The 5,325-nt window shown below is 37.2% G+C and overlaps 1 pseudogene; it reads left to right on the forward strand.

Moving 5' to 3' along the window:
- Positions 1-1,279: 1,279 nt before the first annotated feature.
- LOC110544503 (olfactory receptor 4A16-like) lies at positions 1,280-2,218 on the forward strand (annotated as a pseudogene).
- The last annotated feature ends 3,107 nt before the right edge of the window (positions 2,219-5,325 follow it).

Here is a 5,325-nt window from a genome sequence, read left to right on the forward strand (position 1 = left end):
TCAAAAAACTGGCCAGTGAGTCCATGTCAGAGACAATCCTTGCTCCCTTTACTAGGGAACCCACTTGGAGACTGACTTGTCTATGAACTACATCTGAGCAGGGTGTATAGGTCCTCTCCATGCATAGTCCTTGATTGGAGCATCAATCTCTGCAGGCCACCCTGGGCTCAGGTATTTTTGGCTCCATTGGTCTCCTTGTAGAGCTCTTGTCCACTCCAGGTCTTTCCATCTCCCCCTTCCTCCATAAAATTCCCTGCACTCTTCCTAAAGTTTGGCTATGAGTCTCTCAGCATCTGCTTCGATATCCTGCTGGGTAGATTCTTTCAGAGGTCCTCTGTAGTAGGCTCCTGTCCTGTTCTCTGTCTTCTCCTGCTTCCAATGTACCTATTTCTAATAGTGCACCATCACAGTACTACACAAGTTGCACAGGGATGTTAGGAAATACACAGAATATATTGTAAAATATCTTCTCATAACACCAGCTCAAAATTGGCTCTAAGTAAGTTGTCACAATTCGCTGTAGTGCTACCACTTTCTTTTTTGCAGATTAAAAACATAACATTTTATTATTTGTTTGAAAATTTTATACACTACGATTTGATGATATCTTTCTCCAAACCCTTCTCACCTCCCTACCCACTTAACATTGTATTTCATTTTCTCTCAAAATGTTTTGTTAACCCATTGATTATAATTTGTGTTACTCAGATACTTTTGGAGTGGGGCCTATGCTATTGTGTAGCAGACCTACTAGGGGTCATAGAATCAAAGAACACTGATTCTCTTCTGGAAGATATCAAATGCCAGTAGCTTCTCAACAAGTGGTAGGATTTCTTGGCCACCTTCTCTTCTTCATGCTGGATTTTGTCTAGACTGATCTTGAGCAGGCCTTGTGTATATTGTGACAATTGCTGTGAGATCCTACATACAATTCCAGTTTTGTCTGGAAAATACTGTTCCCTTGAAGTTAGCCATCACTCCTGATTCTTACAATCTTTCCATCCCCTCTTCTGAAACTATCCCATAGTCTTGTCAGGGAAAGGTATAATATAAACATATAAAGATAGAAATGTACACTTAGAGATTTAGTAACAGAAATTATGGAGCTCTTTGCAAGAAGAACTGAATAGATGCTTGTTCCATGCTTTTGGCAGGTTCATCATTGTGTACAGTAATATTGAAAATGTACTTCCTGACTGAATGGATTCATGGCCCTCTTCAGGATTAATAGCAGGTTCTGTGCTGAAGTGTTTTTGAAACAAGACAGACAGATTAATAAATGGGACAGAGTAACAATGTCACAGAATTTGTCCTCCTGGGACTCACTCAGGATCCTACTGGGCAAAAAGCATTGTTTGTTATGTTTTTGCTCATGTACATTGTGACAATCATGGGCAACCTGCTCATTGTGGTTACAGTTATTGCCAGCCCCTCCTTGGGTTCCCTGATGTACTTCTTTCTTGCCTTTCTGTCACTCATGGATGCTGTTTATTCCACTGCCATCTTGCCCAAATTGCTTAAAGACTTAGTTTGTGATAAATAGAGCATCTCCTTCACAGCGTGTCTTGTTCAGCTCTTTGTAGAGAACTTACTTGGTGGTGCTGAAGTCTTCCTTCTGGTGGTGATGGCCTATGATTGATATGTGGCCATCTGTAAACCACTTCATTATTTAACCATCATGAATCAACAGGTTTGTATCTCACTTTTGGTGGTTTGTAGCTCACCTTGGGCTGGAGGGTTTGTACATGCTCTGGTTCAAATTCTGTCTGTATATAAACTTCCTTTCTGTGGACCTAATGTCATTGACCACTTTGGCTGTGACATGTACCCTTTATTGGCACTTGCATGCACTGACACTTACTTTATTGGTCTCACTGTAGTTGCCAACAATGGAGCCATGTGTATGGTAGTCTTTGTTCTTCTTCTACTCTCCTATGAAATTATCTTAAGCTCACTTAAGACTCAGAGTCAGGAAGGACGGCGAAAAGCCCTGTCTACTTGCAGCTCTCATATCATGGTGGTTGTCCTCTTCTTTGTTCCCTGCATTTTCCTGTATGTTAGACCTGTTTCTAACTTCCCTATTGATAAATCTATTTCTGTTTTTTATACAGCTATCACTCCCAAGTTGAAACCTTTAATATATACTTTGAGAAATTCAGAGATTAAAAATTCCATGGGAAATATCTGGTGTAAAATGTTAAATATAGATAGAGTATGATTTTTTTTCTTGCTGATTGTACTACTAATCAGAAAGAAAGAATAATAAATAAAAATTTTTAGTGTGTGTTCCAAATTCTAAATTGGCAAAACACTTGAAATTGTGAGATGCTTTATACTGTTGTAAAGATATTGCTAAAATACTGATATTGGTAAAAAAAAAATTTCTTTTTCTCCTTATGGCACTGAAGTTGAGCATATTGTCATATGTGCAAAGTTGGCATCCCATTTTACCATTTTCTATGAACCACATATTTATGTTTTTTTTTCATTTTTCCAATATATTATTTTCCTATATAATCAGATTTGTGGAGTTCTTTATTAGTCCAGTTACTAGTTATTTATGTTCATGTGTACCACAGTCTTTTCTAGTTGTGTTTTATTCTGCTATTATCATTAACCTTAAAAATATTAATTAATCTTCTAACTTATTTATTGTAAACAAATTTTCATTAAATATCTTTACAAATTTATCAAGAAAATCATATGGTTTTGACATAATCATGTGTTATTTTTTTAATTAAATTTTATTTTTTCATTATTACTTACATTTTATTAACTCTGTATCCCAGCTGTATCCTGCTCCCTTATTCCCTCCCAATCCCACCCTCTCTCCCTCATCTCCTCCCTGTCCCTTTCCAAGTCCACTTATTGGGGAGGACCTCCTCCCCTTTCATCTAACCCTGTTTTATCAGGTATCTTCAGGACTGGCTGCAAAGTCCTCCTCTGTGGCCTAGCAAGACTGCTCCTCCCTTGGAGGGTGGGGAAGTCAAAGAGCCTGCCACTGAGTTTCTGTCAGAAATAGTCCCTGCTCCCCTTACTATGGGAAACCAATTGGTTACTGAGCTACCAAGGGCTTCATCCGAGCAAAGGTTCTAGGTTATATCCATACATGGTCCTTGGTGGAGTGTCAGTCTCAGAAAAGACCCCTGTGCCCAGATATATTTGGTCCTTGTGGAGTTCCTATCCTTTCCATGTCATACTAACTCCCTTTCTGCTGAAGGTTTAGTTATGAGTCTTAGTATCTGTTTTGAAACACTGCTAGGTAGAGTCTTTCAGATGCCTTCTATGGTAGACTCCTGTCATATGTCCAATGCACATCCCATTTGTTATTAATTAATCTTCTAACTTATTTATTATAAACAAATTTTCATTAAATATCTTTACAAATTTATCAAGAAAATCATATGGTTTTGACATAACCATGTGTTATTTTTTATTATTATCATTTATTACAATTTATAAAATTTTGTATCCTGGCTATGGCCCCCTCCCTAATCTCCTTCCAATACCATCCTCCTTCCCTCTTCTCTTCCCATGCCCCTCCTCTAGTCCATGGATGAGAGAGGTTTTCTTCTCCTTCTATTTGACCCTACCCTACCAGGTCTCATCAGGACTGGTTGCTTTGTCTTCCTCTGTAGCTTAAGGCTGCATCTCCCAGGTAGAGGTGATCAGAGAGCTTGTCACTGAGTTCATGACAGAGAAAGACTGTACCCCTTACTAGGGAACCCACTAGGATACTGAGTCTATGGGCTACCTTTGAGCCAGGGGTTTTAGGTCCTCTCCTTGCATTGTCCTTTGTTTGGGGTATCAGTCTCTGCAGGACTCCCAGGGCACAGTTTTTATTTTTCTTTTTTCTTTTGGCTTTGTTGGTCTCCTTTTGGAGCTCCTGTCCCCTCCAGGTCTTTCTATATCCGCCTTCTTTCATAAAAGTCCATGCCCTCTGCCCAAAGTTTGGCTATGAGGCTTAGCCTCTGCTTTGATGCCTTGACCAGTGGAGTCTTTCAGAGGCCCTCTGTGGTTGCGCCTGACCTGTTCTCTGACTTCTTCTGCTTCCAATGTCTGCTGCATTTTTTCCTTCTGAAAGAGGATTGAGCATCTTCCCTAGGGTCTTTCTTGTTGTTTACTTTCCTTAGGACTATAGATTTTGCTATTTTTATCCTACATTATATGGTTAATATCCATTTATTAGTGAGTATATTCCATGTGTCTTCCTGCTTCTGGGTTACCTCATTCAAGATGGTCTTTTCTAGTTCCCACTATTTGCCTGCAATTTCATGATTTCCTTGTCAAAAACTCAAGTGACAACACATGCTGGAGAGGATGTGGAGAAAGGGGAACCCTCCTCCATTGCTGATGGGAAAGTAAACTAAACTTGCACGACCACTTTGAAAATCAACCTCAGAAAGTAAGAATAGTGCTTCCTCAAGATCCAGCTATACCACCCCTATGCATATATCCAAAGTATGCTCAACTATACAACAAGGACATTTGCTCAGCCATGTTTGTAGCATCTCTATTCATAATAGCCAGCATCTGGAAACAAGCTAGATGTCCCTCAATGGAGGAATGGATACAGAAATTGTGGTACATTTCTACTCAGCTATTAAAAGCCATGTGTTATTTTGAAATTTATAAGTCTTATTGAATAGTAAAGTTTATTTAATTCTTTGGTTGCCAAAATAATGTTTAATAATAAACACTAAAACTTAAAAAATGTAGCTATTCTCCTAGTTTGATGATATCACATCTTTATTGTATTTTATATCTAAGTACTTATATATTGCTATCTACGCTAGTTCAATTAGGTTAAATGATGATGTTTAATTAAATCATTTATTATTATTTGTCATCAAATTAGTTTTTGAAATGAAATAATAAAATCAAAATGGTATTAATTAAATTAAAGTCATTCATATTATATTTTCCAAATGCTTGTGTCTAGTCTTTGAGGAAAGTAAAACATGACTTTAGATACTTTACTGATGTCACTTATTCAACATGTTAGATTTTCATTAACTTTTGAATCATTGTAAATAATATTATCTGAAATAAGTCTTTTAAACAAATAATTTCTTCATAATATTTAGGCATAAATTATGTTAGCACATTAGTGTACTAATTAAAGTTAGAAACCAAGACTAAAAGAGTTTCCTTAACAATGTTCATAGTATCTCTCTATAAGAAAGTATTTATTAAAAATCATGACAACCTGTATGCCAGTGATGTGACAACAGTATACACATTTTCTAAAGAGCAATTAAAAACTATATACAAGTTTTCTCCATTAACAAGTCATTAAGTGTGTTTTCTATAGCCATAAACTCT

The sequence above is a fragment of the Meriones unguiculatus genome, chromosome 2 (assembly GCF_030254825.1).
Source record: "Meriones unguiculatus strain TT.TT164.6M chromosome 2, Bangor_MerUng_6.1, whole genome shotgun sequence".
In the NCBI taxonomy this organism is placed as follows: Eukaryota; Metazoa; Chordata; class Mammalia; order Rodentia; family Muridae; genus Meriones; species Meriones unguiculatus.